The 21099-nt window shown below is 40.3% G+C and overlaps 1 long non-coding RNA gene across 1 annotated transcript; it reads left to right on the top strand.

The window, feature by feature from the left end:
* Positions 1 to 299: 299 nt before the first annotated feature.
* Positions 300 to 9166, top strand: LOC121698676. Its single transcript, XR_006026831.1, has 3 exons — positions 300 to 509; positions 4085 to 4087; positions 9157 to 9166. It is a non-coding gene; the product is annotated as an uncharacterized LOC121698676 (long non-coding RNA).
* The last annotated feature ends 11933 nt before the right edge of the window (positions 9167 to 21099 follow it).

Genomic DNA, 21099 nt, shown 5'->3' with positions numbered 1-21099 from the left:
TAACGACTGGCGTAGCCTATGTAGTAGCAGAGGTAAATGTTCTACAGATCTACAGCAACTTCTGGTGAGATTACAACTTACATGAGTAAACGAGACGAGGGGTATGTGGCCTCAACCAGAGCCTGTCTACGAAGAGCCTGTTTACTTTCATTGTATCGAAACTGGTTGCAGTTTACTCATTGTTCCTCTAGGGGCCGCCGCTAGCTAGTGCAGAATGAATGGGAGTCTATGGGGCTAGACGGGTAAAATGTATCTTTATTATCGTCGTAAGCTTAGTTTTCTCTAGACTCAACCTAAATACATGCCTGTCAGTTGGAACAACCCAAAAAACTAGATAATTGCTTGAGATTTTGACGATTTATGGTGATTTTATTTTCGATAGATCTTTGCCCAGATTGACGGTAATGCATTATAGAGGAGTGGATCACTGAAGCAAGATGGCGTCTCGATTGACGCATTCGTTCCAATGAACAGCAGTAGTCAAGGCGACATCTAGTGTATATATCTATGTATACAGTCAACCTACGCAATGCAAAGCATACCACTTCTGATCGGCTATGGCAACAATACAAGGACAAAACGCAGCAGAGCTGCAGTATAGCGTTTCTCCAAAGGGGGCTCCAAAACACCAATCTCAATAAAGCTGCTTAATTACGGCGAAAATCACATACAAACACTAAACTACATTTCTAACTCTATTAAACCCCCCTCCCCTGAATTTCACCAAATTCAAGCATCAACCAAATAGTACTTCCAAAGGCAAAGAGTACACTACTTTCAAACACTAGACAGAGTCACCAATTACAGGACAGCCAACCACAGAGGTATCCAATAAGGATGAAGTGGAAGAAGAGGAGCGCAAACTCTCACACAACCAACCACTGGCAGTAGGGTGCCTTATACACCCCACAAGACCATAAAGCCATAAACCATAAATTCCATAAATTATCCACAAAGCTAATCAGAAAAGCTAGATAAATAATAATATGTCATTAACTTTTATATTAGCATATAGTTTGTAAATAAACATTTAACATTTAAATGATGTAAGAAATAACTGTTAATTAGTGCCAAAAATATATTTAGTTAACTATTAACATATATTAATACAATATTAGTTAATAGATTTGTTAAAACATTAACATACAGATTTTATGCAAACAACTAATATTTAATTAATCATGAAAAAACTATTAACTTGTGCCAAATAGATTAACAATTAACAAATATTAAGTAAGTATAGTATAAGTATAAGTATATATACTTTTTTGATCCCGTGAGGGAAATTTGGTCTCTGCATTTAATCGGTGAATTAGTGAAACACACACAGTGAAGTGAAGCACACACTAATCCCGGCGCAGTGAGCTGCCTGCTTCAACGGCGGCACTCGGGGAGCAGTGATGGGTTAGGTGCCAAGGGCACTTCAGCCACGGCCCACTGGTCGGGGCTCGAACCGGCAACCCTCCGGCTACAAGTCCAGAGTGCTAACCAGTGCCCCACTTAACAAAGGGTTAGGTAATTACTATTAACAAAGGATTAGGTAATTACTAGTTTACTATTTATTATGGCACCTTATTTTGGAGTGTTACCAATTACTCTTCATCTTGTAACTTAATACAATATAGAGTGCTACACAGAATGCATTTCAGCAAGGCTAAATTAGCAAAGTTTTTCCCGGGCACCAGCGAGGCCTGTAATAGATGTGCCTTCGTCCCATCTGACCTAGCTCATACCCTCTGGCTATGCTCAAAGCTAACAGGATTCTGGAAGAACTTTTTCAAGATTATATCTGAGGTTTTAGATATAGATATCATTCCCTGCCCACTTGTTGCCATATTTGGAGTTCCCCTGAACCACTCTGAATTTAGTAAACAGACATTAAATGTTTTAGCATTTGCCTCTCTGATTGCCCGCAGATGTATCCTTCTACACTGGAAGTCACCTAAGCCACCAGCAGATAAGTCTTGGGAGACTGATTTAGGGTCAACCGAGCAATTCTACACTACATGGCAGCATCTGCTGTCATATTTTGATAAGGTAGCTATGACCCCTTCCCCTTAGAGAGAAACCGAACATTTATGTTTTTTTTTTTTTTTTTTTTTTTTAACCAGTTGTACTGTGACAGGAATATCAGTATACAGATACAAGTTGTTTGATGTGATACATTAATGGAGAAAGGTGGACCAACTTGGGGTGGGAGAGTGGGTGGGTTTTAAGTTTTGTTTTGCTTTTTAATATACATATGTATGTATATTATTACTGTTGTTATTATACTCCTCTTTTGTTCTTTCTTTATTTCTTTTCTCTTTTGTATATGTAAAAAAATTATATATATAAAAAAAAAATAATAAAAAAGAGTTATAGCACGGTTGATTTTTATGATTATTTGGAAAAAAGAATACTAAAAAAATACAGACAATAATAGGACAACAAAATCACACAAAATCCCAAAATATATTGAGTATAAAGAAGAGGGGAAGAAGCAACACTGAGAAAGCACTCATAATCGTGACAGTTGCTGAAGTCAGGGGAACAGAAAGTGAGATATAAACTCAGAGGCAGGTGCAAATTCAAAGAGAAGCCACCCGACACCAGCACCCACACATGCCGCTCGGCATGAAGAAAGCAGAGCAGCACAAACCTGAATAGACCAGACACTCTGCGGCACTCACATCTAGATCATTCTGTTCTTTTTCGTTATCTGTGGTCCAAGGGTCATGTGATGTTGAGAAACAGCTGTGATCCACAGTAACCAGCTCTCAGATGGCCCTCCAAACACACCGTTTAGATGTGAAATTCTATAATCTCCATTTGCAAAGGGGGAAAAAAACTGCTGCTGTTTGCACATTATGAAGGCTTAAACAAATCTGGCCTTGAGCACAAATGAGTCACCACTAATTTATGTCAATATTTGCTTACACTCAACTTGAACCCTCACTTGGCATCGTGTCCATAGTGAGTAGAGGACCTTTGTTTCATCTCCTGCCAAATCTGTGTTTTTTTTTTGTTTTTTTTTGTTTTTTAGGTGTTGTAAATGTTCTGCTTAAGGCGAGACACTACAGGTGAATAGGGTAAAATTTTTAACAAGCAGATATCACTATGAAACTTCCCCAGTTGATTACTTACATTAATATGAGAAAACAATGTATTACAAGTTTGCTGTAATTTAATGTTTACATATGCAAATTAGGCATTATCTAATTAAATATGCGCTAATTTGCATACATTTTAAGGCACGAAACCTGAGCATTGGATACAGCCAAGTTCAAAATTATGTTTTCATTGTGTTCAGATATTAGATGGGAAAACATTTACAGAGGGATTTATGAATATCTACTTTTGTTATCCTGTAAATCAGAAAATTATGTCACTAGTCTTAAAAAATCGCTTTTTTCCATGTTTTTAGGCATAAAATGTCATCTAAGTCAGGCTAGGAATAATATATCAACAAACCCCTCTGTAGAAATCTTCGACATATAGTTAGGCATAAATCCAGAAAGTTTGGTGTATGTACGTGCTTCTTAAGTGGAGTTTTTGAGCTCAGAGTGTGAGCGGAAACTCATTTTGAGAAAACAGCCTTGAAAGACAGCCAATGAGATTCCGTTCTCAGCCTAGACTCGCCTTTGAACTTTCGCGATTGGTTGCTGATACAAAGGAAGTGTCCATATATGGATCACATAGCGTGATACAGGAAAAACAGAGCTTTCCAACGGTAGTACACATGTTATGTTTTGGACCACGGTCGCGGGAGTGCATGCAAGGTTAGAATGCTAACTTTTGCTGAATTTAGGAGAAATATACAGGCGCGAGTAGACACAATATAATGAAATAAACACCTAAATGTGTAAATCGGACTTTTTTGTTGTAGTAGTGTGATAGAATACATGCTAAGGTAACATACTAGCTCAAAATCTCGAAATTGACCAGTGCATGAAAAAACGATGTTTTCACCTGCCGTGTCTCGCCTTAAATAGAAAATGGAAATGAATGTGAAATATAGACATGTGTTGTTGAATCTGGAAAGCAAAACCAAGAGCTGGAAACAGGAAACAGAATGAAAGTCTGTGGTCCGAGGCTGAGTGAGGGTGTATTTGATTCACCAGAGCCACAGGCTAAGCAGAGAGAATCTTCATCTTTTTTTCCTCCTTTCCCTTTCTCTGACTCCGGCAGTGGCCACTTTCTTTATTGCTGAGAATGACAACAACACCTAAAGAAACACTTTCAAAGAGAAACACTCGCAAATTGAAAACACTATGAAAAATGGATTTTTAGGCCGGGCCTTTGAGGAAAAGACAAATAAATGACTCCGTGAATCTGGTGTTATTTACTGTTTGTACCTGCAGCGCCTTGCGTTTTAAGCCAGAGAAAATCATTGCTATTGAAAGCTGGATCATTCAAGGAGCAAACGCACAACTTTTACAGACTTCTGAAATATGCTTATATTCGGTGTAATACCTGCTGTTCAATTTTTTATCATCACATGCTGCATTTGTATGTAACTTAGAGTCTGTGAACAACAACACAAGGACAAAATATGACAATATAACTTTTCAAAACAACTAGTGGATTACAAGTCATGTTATGTTATATGTGCAAGGGAAATAATTCAAACACAAGCAGGTAAAGATAATGTTTATCTTTAACATTTGAGTAATGTGCTTTTCTGAACTTGTGCATTATACAGAGCAGGGCAGAGATGGAGTAATGACATTTTTAATGTTAGTTAAATAAATATATTATTATTGTAATATATCTATATACATTATTAAATAGTGTATATATTGTAGTTTACAAGAATGGGATGCAATGGATGAGGGTTTGCAGATGTTGAGTAGTGTGCACAGGACAGTAGCATAGGTACAGTATGGTAGTAGATGGATTTGATCTGTTGATAAGTCTGGTGGCGAGAGGAAAGAAGCATACTATTAATACTATTGTTGAACATTGTTCAAAATATCGGTATAAAGGTACTACTATAAGACGGAAAATACTGACATTCAAAAGATTGACCCACTTATCTGGCCAGGGAGCCAAATTACATCTTATCAGCCTTGGATGTAGATTATTTTTTATCTCCTACAGTGTCAAATGACATACTTGAAAATGACAATATAGTGATTCATGTATATAGCTAATCCTGGATCAATACTGTATGTGTCTCCTGAATAAGATAATGACATGTTCAGTCACACATGTCACCGACTGTCATGTTCAGAACTGCATGAGAGAGGCGAGTGACACACACAAAGAGGCCACTGTGTCACATATAGTCAGAATAGGACTTTTTGGAGTGTCTGACCAGAATTAATGATTCATGATTCCCAATTATGCTCTAATTCAAAGCGGTCTGTGCGGAAGCACCACCAGAGGCGACCACGCGACGCTGACCCATTGGCAGTCATGGACAGACGCGGCAGCTGTCAGTACGGCCTGGCCAAAACAACAGGCAATTTGTGACATCGCACTCCCACTCTCCCTCCCCTCTGCAACCCCTCTATCCCTCCATCTTTCCATCCCTCTGCCAAACTCTCTTTTCCCTCCCTCCTACCCATCCCCATACCCCTCCACCCTCACCCATCCCTCCCTCCCTCCCTCCCTCCTTCCCCCCACAATAATGGTTTTACAAATCACTGCGCAGCACGAACACAATTCATTCCATGTAGACCACGGGGAGCAATACATTTTTTATGTTATTAAAAAATGGGAGGAACAAAAAAACAAAAACAGAAATCAATGGGAAAGCATCTTGATTTTCTTCATTTGGACGGAACGTAAAAAGCTGGCGGGATGATAGAAAAAAGCAAAGAGTGGTTTCAGCAATATCTCTCTTTCTCTCTGTCTGTCTCTTTCTCTCTCTATCTATCTCTGCTCTCTTGCTTTCTTCTTCTCTGCTTTCTCTAAATCGGTCAATACAATCTGCTGAAAGTTTTCATTTATCATTCCATTTTAAGTTACAGAACAAGAGGAAAAAGGGGCTTCGATGAGATCCCGCATTCATTAATGAAAGGCATCTATTACTGTCACAACACAATGGAGTTAACGTAAATAAATGAATTCTCAAACCCACTTAAGCATGGTTTATTATGAGGGGAGCAAGGCATAATTGTGTTTCTCATAGGCTCAGATAAATTCAGATGTGCCAGCCTCCTTTGCCTCTCATGAACACGGTGGTGCCAAGGAAAGGAAAGCTGGAATATATCACTAGGCCTATTACAGTACAACCAGGGATAATGATATTAAGCTTGAAAGGGAATATATTATCCTAAGCATAAATTCCTTAATGGCTGACAGTGTGCTGCAAGCTTAATTTTAACCATCTGCCATAGGGATGGCCACCACAAACTTGATATCATTTATTTATTTATTCATCTATCTATTTTTACATTTCTAACAATGATTGTTCCTTTAGTTTATGGTCATCAACAAAGAGTTTCTAATTGGATTTAAAGAAGTGACGTAGTAACTGACTCCTGTTGATAAGTAATGCCTTCTGGGAAAATTTGTGTGGGAGTTCTCTCAATACAAAGGTGAGGAGCCCTCTCTCTTTCTTGTTTGTCATTTTCTACTATTTTCTTCTTTGCTCCAGTCCTTTTTAGTCTTTTCTCTCCTCAGAGCCCTCTATGGCCTCTGACTCCTTGCTTGACCACTCTGATTGAAAGCCCAAACTCAGATTATTTCCCTGGGTTCACACCAGGGTCAAATCAGGACATCTTCTTGTTCAACACACAGGCTGTTTATGAGGAACTATAGACTATTCCCTGTGCATGTTTTTGCGGTGGTCAGTGTGTGTTTGTGTATGTGTGTGTGCGTGCGTGCATTAGGGTGACCAGGGCATCATTATAGGATAGGCCTACATACATTTCAAAACTCTTTGAAAATTATTTTTATGCAGAAATATTCAGTCTTTCATTAGGTAGCCTAAACTAAAAAAATAGCCTATACATAGCCTACTATAGCTTACTCATAGCAGGCCTTTCCACTTCCCTAATAGGCCTACTTCATGCTATAATAATTATTGTTTTTGTATAAACTCGGTCATTAAGGAAACACAATGATCGTGTTGTTGTAGCTTTGTGTAACCCAGACATCAGCAAGGTAAGTTATGTTATGCGTCCGACCAGTCACTCCTTCTCCTGGCTGCCTGCACTTCCCCTGTCCTCACGGCTGCAACTTGCTCACTCATTTGTGCTTTTTAGCAGCATGCTCATCAGCTCCCAGGACACCGGCCTGAGCCTCCCTGAGCCTCCATGTCAACAATGAATGAAAATGAGCTTATCATCAATGCATGTTATCAATCCAGAACCTTTTTTTTTCAGGACCTCTGATCACCCTAGCGTGCGTGTGTGAGCATTATTTGCTGTGAATGTATATATGTGTGAGTATCATGAAATATGTGGTCAGTCTTTGTACATATTCCTATAACATATGTGTGAATGTTTGTGTGTGTGTGTGTGTGTGTGTGTGTGTGTGTGTGTGCTGCGCACATTTATGAACTCAATTTCTGGTGTTGTAACAGCTTCAGAGTACACACCAGGAAACCGTCACACATTTTGTGATTGGCCACAATGGTCAGTGGGGACAAAGACATGCATCTCTTAATATGGCATTAACATTTCAGTTAGTTGCCCTAATGAAACCATGGGACAGATTAAAATGGGACTAACACTCTTTCAATTCAATTCAATTCAATTCAATTAAAAAAGTTTATTTATCCCCGAGGGACAAAAGAAAGAACAGGACAGCCAGGGGTGTAAGGGAGGGGTGGGGGTTAGTGTGTTAGTCCTATAAGAAGGAGAAGGAGGGGATGGGAGAATATTCAAGTTCAAAAGGCCTTAGATGCTATTTCCTAGTCTTTTACAGGGACCTTTATAATTGCCCAGCAGGGATATGAACTGTTATGATTCAAAAATAGGTGTCAGGTAATGCTGCGGCATTATGAATGCTCTTGATAGGAAATGTAGGACATCTGTAGGAATGCAGTGAAGACGTGGCAAGTCTTGTCAATGGCATATTAGTGTAATTCTATCTCTTTTTCACAAAACCTTTCATTGATGGCTTGTTTATCATCACAGTGAGCACAGTTGGATTGAAAATGTCAATCAACAAAACAGACATAAAGCTGCACACATAGTCAGGACTTTGACCCACCTGTATACTGTATGGAAGAGTCATACAGGCCCTATGGGGTTGGGGGTGATTGTTATGTTCTGAGAAGTGTGAAGAGCTCCCTTTTATGACAGTGCTGCTCCATCTAATGTCCTGACTGATTAATTTATGCAGCTGTCAAATCATCATCATCTCTCTCTCACTCTATTGCTCTCTACCCTTCTCTTTCTCTACTTCTACCTCCAAACCTCTTACTCCACTTCTTTAGCAGTCTCCTTTCTTCTCTCCTATCATGCCTCTCTCTCTCTCTCTCTCCTGCTATATTTTTTGCTGCCTCACATTCAATCATTTTTCACTCCATTTCCTGCGACTCTCAATCCATTCCTTACCCCCCCCCCCCCACACACACCTCTTGTTTGCTACCAATTCTGGACCAGCAATCCAATTTATATTGTTACATACATGCATCTTGTTGGCAAATTGAATTGAATCATTCCCAAGTTTTAATATCGCATGTGGGCCAGGATAAAAATAGCCAGGCAGATGGATTGTTTTGGCTGGAACTGGTCACCTGACCACGTCCACTAACTTAAGGATAAACAACACAAGGGCAAGATTATAGAGTCTGCTATCTTGCTATTTGACTATTTTGATCAACATTTCTGGATCATCCCCATAAATTATAGCTGAGGCATTATGTCATGAATATAGTAATACAGATTCTGGCAGAACACATACCAGTGGATAGTATTTAAGTTCCTTGAAACCATAATGATTATCACAGCCCTGACTAAATATCCTGAGTTGTGTTTATGTGTGTGTGTGTGTGTGTGGAAGAGAGAGAGAGAGAAAGAGAGACTGCCAGTGTCATTTAAATAATGAGGGCCGCAAAACAAAGTGAAACAATCTATACGCAGTCACAGAGAAGGCGAAACAAATTGCAGCCTAAAAGTCTGTTTGTACAATACATTTGAAAGATCTGTAAACATGGGAAAGAGTGACAATCGAAGCACGACCAAATTGCCGGTTGTCTGCTCCCCCTTTTGTCAGACGAGACGAGTGGGGGGCCTGGCACCCGACAATTCAATAATCTGGATCGCAACACTTTGCAACGGGAGCCATTTCCTGACTATGTCATTCAGTGCCAGGCTTTTAGTAACTGCTGGCATTTTATTGGCCCTAGCCTCTCCGACACAAAAAAATAAAAAAGTCATTTAAGGCCAAAGTGCAAAAAAAAAATTGACACGGATTACTCACAAAGGCATCATATGGATATCCAGTTTGTGGCCAGTTGAACGCATGAGGGAAAAAAAAAACAATTGCCAGATAGCATGATAAAATGTGACCCTTTTAACCAGTCATCTGCTGGTTAAACAGGCAGCTATCATCCTCGCTTCACCCCCTACTGCAGCCCCCCTGAGCTCCACAAGGGCCGGGGTGCATGAAGGCAAGGAGTTAACGATGCAGTACACACGGCTGCACCAGCTCAGAGACACACACAAACACACACACAGAGAGAGAGAGAGAGAGAGAGAGAGAGAGAGAGAAAAAGAGAGAGAGGCATCTGTTTTCCCTGGAGGTAAAGACAGGGAGATAGAGAGCTCTAAACAGAATCGAGTCTCCCAGCGGGACCGCCGGAGGTGAACAGAGTCCAAGTGGAGAGGATGGAGAGACAGAAAATATATCTGAGCGCGGGTTTATGACCGGACTGTCCACAGCAATAGAAAGAGAGGGAGGTGTGAGAGCGGGGGAGAGATACTATTGAGTTGATAAAAGATTTAAAGATGGATTGCATTGAGATATCGACTTGTAATAAAAGCTGCACTTTTTGGACTCTTATTTTTCCGTCATGGCAAGGGTTGTGTTTTTTGTTTGATTGATGTGCTTTGTGTGTTGATTTCTTTTTCACAAAGCCTTTCACAGATGGCTTGGTTTGAAAGTAGGCATCACAGTTAGTACAGTTGCTCATCAATGGCAGAGTTGGATACAAAATGTGAACCAACAAAACAGACAAAAAGCAAAAATGCTGCAAACATAGTGTATTTTTTTCAAATATGGACAGGAGAAATGTTAAATTCCCAGTGCTATAGGTAGGGGATTACACACAGCGGCCAATCAACATCCAAGCATATTTACCATCAAAAACAAAATCACAAATCAACCTTTGTGGGCAAAAAACACCACCAACAGCACAGCCTACGACAGCATTTCACTAGGGTTATCAAGCAGGAATAAAATAGCATAATAAAATATGTCGATTTCAGGACACAATTAAGCAATAAGCCCCGAGAGCTTCTACAACAGCTAAGGGGGGTTTTAGGCACTCCGCTAGCGCGTCGTGCCTAACAACGCCCCTTAGCTGTTGTAGAATCAGTGTAACCTACGGACTCGAGTGGCTTATTGCTTTTCTAAAACTGTTACTATAAATACCTGGCAAAGTTTCATAAATTAAATGCGCAGCAACTAGCAATATAACAAGTTCTTCCTAGATAATCATTCTTCCGCCAAGAAATATATTTCCTCTACCTGAATGGTTGCCAAGCAACGTCGAGACGCAGCTACTTTAAATTTTGTATCAAGTTATGGTAGCACAGTAATATAGAACAAAATGCGGTCAAGGTGTATGTTTATGCTGCATTTTACAACGGCATCGAACGTGATTCAGCCAATTACAATCAAGGACTGGAACTATCAGTTTTAGAATTGCAATTTGACCCACCAGTTTATGGAAGAGTCATACAGACCCAATGTTCATTTCAGTATCAATAACAGTGTGTTACACACATAACTATAGTCCTGTATGTTGATGGGCATTATGCTATTTTACCATGAAATGTACAGTATATGTAATAATGCAAGCAGGCCCATTATGCAATCATTTTATTTTACAGATATTTCCGACAAAAAATTGATTGGGAAATATTTGATTGATTGCTGATGAAAGCACAGGTAAAAGGGCTACCTGCTATACATTGCTGCCTGTCACACCTCCAACAGTGCCTTCAGGGTATGAGCCACCTTTCATGGACCTTTCACTTCATTAATTAATCCCTTAACTGTAACGAACGAATAACGAAAGAATATCCTTATAGGACATCTATATATGCTATACTATACTATAACAATTGGCCAAGCTTTGTATCTGTAACATTTGGCCATACTTTAATGTGATACAATGCCCATTTCACTGTCTTTGGGTGAAATTATGTACAGTATTTGCTGTTTGCACAGTCACTGGTAAAATATTATTAGTGGCTTTCATTGGCTGTGTTTTACAGGTGCTCTTGACCTAACTTGACCATGTAGAATAGATGGTCTTCTTTGCTAGCTTTAATTGTGTGTTATAGCATCCCTTAGGCCTATTTACAGTGGCATAGCTATACTCTAACTAAAGTAGGCCCAGCTTGAAGAGGCCCAGTTCAATTAATTTACACTTACTGCTGACTTCACCTTTTTTATGTATGTTCTCCCTTGTTTGACCAAATCTCTGCTTGTTGGGTCAACCCTGCAGTATTTCACCTCAAACAGCTCAGCAGATGAAACCCCCATGACTATGTAGTTCTGACAGATGTCATATTTCATGCTCATAAATATGAGTCACTCAAATATACATTTCAATATTTTTCCCAGTAATGGATGATTCTGTTCTTATACCAAGATCTGATGGTTAATGTCTTTTATACCTGAATCCATCCTCAGCATTGCAGACTTTGGTGTGAATCCATGTTCCCCTCGAAAACCTTTTTAAAAAAAGTTTATATTTAATTACAGCCCAAGCTCAGTGTCTTGGAAGCCACAGTCGAATGGGCTGGCTTGTGGCTGAGGAAATGAATTAACCATGTGTGAAATGATATGCAAACGTGTTTTATCAAAAGTAGCTCTGCCACTATCAAAGAGCGTAATGAGAGTGGCACAAACCGAAGGATGAATGATTTCTCAAATATCTACCATAGCGAGTGCCAAATGTATAAATAGAACAATTATTTTATTATTATTTCATTTATTATGATCAGGGCTGTTGTAATTAAACCAAAAGATTAAAGGAACATGAAGGATCATTGCTAGATTTTTCGTTGGTCCTGGATATTTGGAGAGGCAGGTCTGATGAAACATGTGCCAAACAACCTGATCAAACATACTATCTCTGTGGTGCAACCAATAACAAACAACTCTCACCACCATTCCAAGCATTCTGAACTACAGTAGATAGAAGGTGAGGAATTTTGTAAGGGATATTTGCTTCTTTTGAGCAGGAAGCATGTAAATACACAACCACAACAACTCTTAGAGACTTTCTAAAGCAGTCAACAAGGCTTTCAGACTAGGCACTTTGTCTGCATGGTCCTTTTTAAAGTTCTGTCAAAACCAGAAAAATAGTCTTTTTACACTCTCAGACCCTCACTGTGACAGACACTCTCACATAGAAACAGACAGAGACACTTTCACTCTCTCTCTCTCTCACACACACACACACACACACACACACACACACACACACACATTGAAAGAAATGAAATATAACAATTCACACAGAGCAGTCATGGAAAATAATCTTTAGTTATGCACACTTGCAAGGCCGTATACCATAGAGGACACCGAGATCATGTCTTAGGTATTTTTTTCTTCAAGTTTCATATCATTTATTAAATAGCCTGCAAATAGCCAACGAGACAGTTATCCTTGCATCAACGCACCGTCACGTGATGCATCGTTGCAGATACCCCTAACATGTCAAAACGAACGTACATGTATGAGTCGACTCGGCTATCGCAGAGTGTGTCCTAAATTAATTAACGAACGTGACGCAACTCACATACAGTAAACTTCAATACCCACAAATCCATTGTCCAAAATAAATAAACTTGACAGCTTGTTAATTTCTGCCAGTATTCTTAATTCACCTGACCTGAAAAAAGGCTGCAACCTAGAAGATAGAAATCAGGCAGTTGAGGAAAAGAGGAGGAGAAGAAGAGAAGGAAATGAAGGGCCCTCCCAAGTGAATGAAAGTCAAGATGTGGCACTCACAGGCAGGGGCGCCTGCAGGAATTAATGTAATTAGTATGCCCCCCCCCCGAATGGCGCGTGGACAGTATTTTTCCTTTAGGTTCGTGCATACATAGCATAACAACATCCACGTGCAATAATGCAACAACAACGTCTACAATTGTAAAATGCGCTATACAAATAAAACTGACTTGACTTGACTTGACAATTATCTATTAATTTGGGCAACGTTATACATCCCTATACAGGCTAAAGCTACCTTTAGTTGTGTTATAGCGTACTGCGTACGTCTGGCTTTAAACAGCTGTAATGCAGTCGTTCTGACAAGCACACCAATTGCTTAGCCAACCTTGTTCTTGCCCATCTTGAATAACTCCTCTAGCTTTGCTGCCTCCATCCTTTCTGTTTTCGTTGTTTAAACTTGTGATATCTATGATGAGTATTGAGTTAGTGAATTAGCTCAACATTGTGTGCTGATAACCATATAGAAAGCCGAGTAAAAGAAAACAAGTAGCCTATGCGTGCCTGCGTGCGTATTCTCTCCTGCTCGAACAAGTGTTCACTAACTTTACTTAATAGAAAATTGTAAATAGCCTGATTGCATGCAACTAATGGGATACTGTGCATAGTTGGAAAGGTATGGTAGGCCAATATGGTGTGAATTCACACACACAAGGTACATTTTCTCTCGTTGTTGAGTGATGGTACGCACAGTGCGTACGGACGTACACCTGCAGGCGCGCCTGCTCACTGGGTGTAGATCATTTGTCCATCCTTCTTCCCTCCCTTCCTTCCTTTCTCCTGTCCTAACCTAGCCTGGGTTTTCCCAAGCTGCCTTACGCACACAATTTTATTCACGCGTCTAGGCAGTTTTCACCTCAACGAAGGAACCAATCACAGAACAGAGGGGGGGGAGGGCCAGCAAGATGATGATGACACACCGAAGCTATGTACAGATGCATTTGATAGACATTCGTAGCGCCCAGCTCTGGGCATTCGTAAACTACGTTTCAAATACGAGAAAATGTGCATGTAGTTCCTAGACCCCATCTCAATGAGATAAGGTTTGGCGTTAGCCAGGCTAGTCCTAACCGCTACTTTTAATTATTTTTGTTAAGAAAAAAAGGAAGGAACGATAGGAGGATGGAGGAATGAAGGAGAGAGATATGAGAAATGAGATGTCCTGCTTGTGTCAGAAGGTAGCCAACAAGCTCTGCAGCCTACAGTACCCTGCAAATTATGAATGCAACATTTGCTACACTACGCTGATGAGAAAAAGAGCATTCTTAATAACAGATTGAACAGGGTCCAGTATAAATATCCAAAGTCAATTTGGGAAAAGCAAAACCTGTTATAAACTGAACAAATCTATGGTTCTACATCATTGTTGACAAAATGATCAGGATAACCTTTATATTTCAGCCTTCTCTATGGTTTAGGCTACATTTATACATGGCCGGCTATTTTCATAAACAGACATTTCACCCTCTCCGTTTTCAAAAATGACATTGTGCACACATCGTCAGTTTCAGAGAAGTTTCCCTGTGTATATATGCTGTCAAGACCATGCCAAACCTGTCGTTGGCAGTGTAAGGAAAAGCTCAATCCTACGTTAGCCAATCAGAATCCCGAATTTAGCAACAACAGCAACAAATCACTTCCTATTTCTCTTTTGAACTGTGTTTGCAAAGGCAAACAGGCCAAAAGCGTTTGCACAAATGTAAAAATGAGTACCATAAAGGTAAACTAAGCAGTATTGGCAATTTCCTTACTGTTTTCTCAGTTTTTGCTTCTTTTTCGCTAGCTCTGTCATGACGAATGTCTGAGAAACTCCATCGCTACCTTTTTCTAGCCGGTGCCTGGCGTGTATTTGTATTTGAAAGCAGTAAAGCAATTCGTTACACTCGTTATACTTCCTGACACTGAGGCCATCGGCCCGCCGGCCCACAGTTGCAAGGGTGTTTTTTCCGCTCACAGGCGCTAGGGGGGAAGCAAGACCAAAAACCAAAAAAAGTCATATAGCCATTCCAATGACTCTGAAGCTGTTAAATGAAGGTAAATTAAGCTTAAAAACTTGCATATTAAGCTAAAAACCTTCATAGTTTACCTTTAATAGCATCGATGATCAGTAGCCAAACAAATTGTAAACATAGGGCACTCACATGACGTTAAGCATTTTTTGGTTTTCGTGTAAATGAGAGGCCAAACCGCAGGGAAATATCTGTGTCTTCCCTTCGTGTAAACGGGGCCTATGTCTTGCATAGGCCTATATAGGCTACTTTGCTAAATGAGAGTGAATAATGTATGAAATATATTTATGTCAATTTATCAATTAGTTTCCACAAAATTAAAAGAAACACCTAGCATTTCGGGGTGCCCAAAATTTCTAGCGACACCCCTGACCTCGGTATTTGAAAAATCCTGGCCACGGCCTTGCACACTTGCTGTCTATTGCTGAGATGGACACTGTTAATTATGTAACATTCTTTTTTTAACAAGTGGTGGCCACTGCGCAGGAGACATTAAGCAGAGGCAGGCTCAAGAGAGAGGAGCCCATCATCCTCTGTTCGTCCCACAAGGAAGATAAAATAATAACTCAGAGCACATCAAATGTGGCCTTCCAGCCAGTTGCCGGAAAAAGTCCTTTCACTCTGGGGGGACTTCAGACGAATCACGGAAATGAGAGGAAGCCCAGTCATAATTATGGGAAGGCTCGGCCCGCAGTTGGCAGTCGCTGTTCTGTTCTGGCACGGAATTGGCCTGCGATTGGTACGGATCTTACGTGGGGGCCTGGGGCTGTGGCCAAGTCCCCCTCTGATCCAATCCAATCCAGGTTCACATGCCATCTGCCCCCTCCTGGACCAGAATGCTCTGCGTTTGAGTGTGTGTGTGTGTGCGTGCGTGTGAGTGAGTGTGTTTGCATGTGTGTGTGTGTGTGTGCATATGTCTGTCTGAGTGTGTGTGTGTGTGTGCACATGTTGTGTGACAGGCAAATGTGTCACCCAGTGCCAGACAAATGGCCCCGGTGCAATCTCCCCCCGCAGTGGGGGGTGGGGGGGTATCGTGTCAGTGACATCAAAGAGCTTCTCCAGACTCTGGAACTAAGGCAGGTTCGGGTTCTGGTTCAGCGCGAGGTTACATGTGAGCTTTGAAGCCCCGATTGCTCCATAATTTAGGAAGATTGAGTTTTCTATGATATGTATTGCTTCTGTTGCACACCCTCTATTTTCCTATCAACTTATGGAATGTATTCTGGGTAATTAAGGTAAGGAGACAGGCTTTTGAGTCTTAAAAAAAAGAAACTCTGAATGCAATACATTGGATGATTGCAATTATACTCTGTTCTGTTGCAACAAAACAACACATCAAAAATGAAGACAATCACTGGAATTGTCATAATAAGACCATCCTTATGTCATGGCCCACAGAATGCTAGATGGGATTATAACACCTTTCTAAAAATAAACTAACTTATTGTCAAAACATGTAGGCCTACCTTTGAACATGTACTGTAGATTTGGGTTTTGTAGGCCCTTACAATCACTACATGTTTCTGACAGTGCAGAAGAAACTTTGACAGCTAGAGATTTACATAAGAAATGGGGTCTGGAAATGAATAAATGGAAATGCTCAAAAATGAAGCAACTATAGATGTTTTGTTGTTGTTATTGTTGTTTTTCTGTATAATGGACGAGAGAGTGTCATAATGGAACAGCCTCTCAAGTAGCACAACCAAATATGTGGACACCCTCAGTTCTAAATCTGACAGATAAGAGGAAAGTGCGGACCTAGCCGACGGTCGAACACCTGATAACATCTGGCCTTAAAGGAGAATTCCGGTGTGATATTAACCTAAAGTGTGTTGAAACATGATACCGAGTGTGAACGTATGTCTCATAGCCCATCTCGGCTTGTCCCCTGCACTCCAAAATCTGGCGTTAGTTAGCCGATGCTACCAACAGCTTTTTCAATGGTGGTGCTTCGGCATCGGGCTAGCCATGCAAATAAATCACTGTTTTACACCATTTACGAGGCTCAGTGTATCTCCACACTTCATTGGTAGACTTCCGAGGGCCCTGACATTTAAAACGAGACATTGAGAACTTTGAAAAAGCACTGGTAGTTTACTTACAAGATGATTTAAGTGTGCCACATACTCGACGCACCCGACCTGTAGCGCGACAATGTGACGTCACAGAAGCGCCGTAACCAAATACTCGTGCGTCGTGGTCACAACACTAGTTGCAAAATTCTCCTGAACAGAGGTGTCGCTGTTGTGAAAAGATTAACGCTAACTACGTTACACAGCAGAAGAAGCTGCATTAAGAAACACTAGTAGCAGAGAATGTAAACGGGCTCTGCTATTAGCTAGCCTCTGTGATGGTACTTCAGACTTTGGTTGCTACTATTCACAACTACCACCATCATTATCATCTAGTTTCCAAGGTGTGCGCACAGGTAGGTAGATAGATAGATAGATAGATAGATAGATACTTTAGTCATCCCAAGGGAAATTTTAATAATTTAAACAGTTTAGTTAGCTGGCTAGCTAGCTAGCAGCTGGCTGAGTTTGTGTAATTTCCTGAAGTGGAAAGAGATTTTGTTCAGGCCTTAATAGATATCCTTTATTTGAAAATAAATCGTTTCTATTCTTTCCTCTTAATTCCATGTGTTGCAACTCTCGCTGGTAACTTTATTAACTTATCCAGCAAACTATTACAAATTCACGACTGTAACAAAACACTGCAACTCTCGCTTGCCCTTGAACTAGTCCATCTTCCTGTTTCCGCTTTGTCGCGCTCGTCTGAAAAAAAATGAGTGGTGCGCTACCTCGCACTACCTGGCTAAAATCCTGGCGCGCCAGCAAGATCTACGTCATTTTGACGTCACGGTGTCGCGCTACCGGTCGGGTGCGTCGAGTATGTAGAACGCCTTATACAGACAGTATCTTCACGAAGTTTAGCGTTTGCAGCCATCTTGAATTTAGTCACGATAAGTAAGAATGAACAGGTATGATAAGGGATCAGATTCCAAAAATAATTCCGTGGAAATGCATGGATTCCAGTTTCTTCCAGTAGCATGATTGCTACTCGAATATCGAATGTTGGTTTATAGGTTAGTCATGTTTGGCACTAAAGTCAACATACTGTAAATGCAATTATTACACAAAGTACATGCAACAGCATTTCAAATAACATTAAAGCAATGTCTGAATGAATACACTGTCAAAGTGGAATAGGCCTACTTTGTATTGCGTCTCATAACAAGAGGATTTACAATGTTGAAACACTGTCACGTCCACATCAGTCCACCGATTGTTTGCAACTGCAGAGATTGTCAATAACGCAACAATTTGACTTTTATTAAGTGAAATACTGTCACGCCAACGGCAGTCCACCGACTGGCTGCATCCATGATCATTGCCATGATAGAGTCACCATGAACGTTATGTACGCGGAAAAAAGGGCTATAAAGTCATTCAGCTTTTAATACATGAGGTAGGTGTTATTACTCCCGGCGAGAACGGATATTGATGCTCATCGTGAATCAGCCCATGCAACCATGTTACAGCGAACCTTGCATTCTAGTGAGTATGAAGCTGTGCGATATGCGTTTTTGATTTGATGTATGTCAAATGTAGGTTATGTCAAATGTAGTGCCATGTTTCAATGATGAAGGTAATCTACAGGTAGCTCTCATCTATGCTTCTAATATGTAGCCTACGCTGGTGCTAAGCAGATTGTGTAATGATTTTCGGTTGGAATGCCAACGTCACAACAACGTTGCTCCACCGGACAAAATGACGTTGGCCCAAAGTCAGTAACCAATGGCATGCCAATGGCTGCTGTGCGTTGGTCCAAAGTGTGCTTGTTAGCTGGGTTAACTCTACCGTTGCTTAGAAACACAGTGCAATTAACAGATATTACCATAAGGAGATACAATCCATTGGACTGATAATAAAATCAATAATAATAATAAAAATAATAATACTAATAATAAAATTAATAAAAATAAAAAGTCATTTCCAACCTATTATTAACTACTTTAAACATTTTATGTATTATTAATAGATTAGGGATTGTTTTTGAATAGCAACAATAGTGTGAATTTGGTAAGCTAATGTTAGCACTGCTTTGTTCAAGGAGAAGTTCCGAGAAGTTCGGTGTGATATTGACCTAAAGTGTGTTGAAACATGATACCGAGTGTGAACTTTTGTCTCATAGCTCATAGCTTTTCCCTGCACTCCAATATTTGGCGCTAGTTAGCCAATGCTACCAACCGGTTTTCAAAGGGTTTCCATGCATTTCCACAGAATTATTTTTGTAATCTGATCCCTTATCATACCTGTTCATTCGTACTCGTCGCTCGACTTATCGTGACTAAATTCAAGATGGCGGCGAACGGTAAACTTCCTGAAGATACAGTACTGTCTGTATAAATCGTCTTGTAAATAAACTACCACCCAGATAGCAAAATCAGATTGGCAGATAGTGGACCGCTGATGGTATGCCGCCGGTTGGACCAACATCTCTTGAAATTTAACGTGTAATTAATATATTAAGAAAAGTGAATCAAATTATATATGGAGTATAACTGAACAAATGTAAAAGATTTTAGACCAATAGTGGCAAAATATTGGGCAATTTGTCTGCAACCCGCCAGCGGACTGCCAGCAAAATGCCAGCGGACCGCCAGCTATGCCCCCAATGGACCGACAGTGGTCCGCCCGCCAGCTATCTGGGCAGTGCTTTTTCAAAGTTCACAATGTCTCGTTTTAAATGGCAGGGCTCTCGGAAGTCTACCAATGAAGTGTGGAGCTACTTTGAGCCTCGTAAATGGTGTAAAACAGTGATTTATTTGCATGGCTAGGCCGATGCCCGAGGTACCCCCTTTGAAAACCTGTTGGTAGCATCGGCTAACTAGCGCCAGATTTCGGAGTGCAGGGGACAAGCCGAGATGAGCTATGAGACAAAAGTTCACACTCGGTATCATGTTTCAACACACTTAGGTAAATATCACACCAAACTTTTCCTTTAACATTTCGCTTAGCTGCACCTGTCCCGCTAGCAGTAGAATGCTGCCTCTCTCCATTAATAACTACAAAGTCCGAAAGCCCAAAGCCTTGTGTCAGGTATGTCTATGGGGTAGGATGAAATGAAAGAAGTTCTACTAATTTAAGTCTCCTGTCCCAAGTCTCCTGTCTTGCATAAGGATTTTTTTCTATTTATCCGCCCATAACTGCTGGCGCTTAATAACACCAAGGACATGGACATGGCGTCTTGCTTAAGGGAATATCTGCATAACTCAATGTAAATTTATTTCTCTCCTCACCTCACCTCAATGGAAAGGCTTTAAGCTATTATTTGGCACTTTGTCCTTTGAAAGAATAAGCCTTCAAAGTTACTGAAGTCATTGACTTAAAGTGACAGTTCACACAGAGCAGGGGTTCATTTGGATTTATTGACCGGAAAGTCATAATCATGTGCATATCCTGTAGAATGTTGTATGACATTGTGGCAGATGCATGGCAAGAGTCCTTGGGTATAGTCTCAACTGGCCAAGCTTTAGATAAGCATTGTTATTCATGGGAATTATATTGTTATGAGAAACAATTCAGAAGCTTGACAATAAGGCCTACCATGATGTTATTATAGTATCATAGTTTATATATAACACATATAGCACTTGCTATATGTGTTGTTTTGAAAATTGCATGGCTTAAATCTTAAATCATGCTAATTGCATTACAGCATACTAAATGGCAGCTAACCATGCATTATGTAATAATTAAATGCATTTGTTATTTTTTCGAGCTGAGGAACAGTACACTTAAGGAGTAAATAGGTGGTATAATAGATCATTAATTTACATATTGTTGCATTACTTTTAATGCCTGATTTTACCTTGATAACAATACTATACCTCCTGGCTATTAACCCTGCTGTTGTGTGTATTCATTTTTGTCGTTTGCGGTGGGGCTAGATAACA

Source organism: Alosa sapidissima, chromosome 23 (genome assembly GCF_018492685.1).
Source record: "Alosa sapidissima isolate fAloSap1 chromosome 23, fAloSap1.pri, whole genome shotgun sequence".
In the NCBI taxonomy this organism is placed as follows: Eukaryota; Metazoa; Chordata; class Actinopteri; order Clupeiformes; family Clupeidae; genus Alosa; species Alosa sapidissima.
Note: the sequence above shows the minus strand (reverse complement) of the source record. Positions and strands in the feature narration are given on the sequence as shown.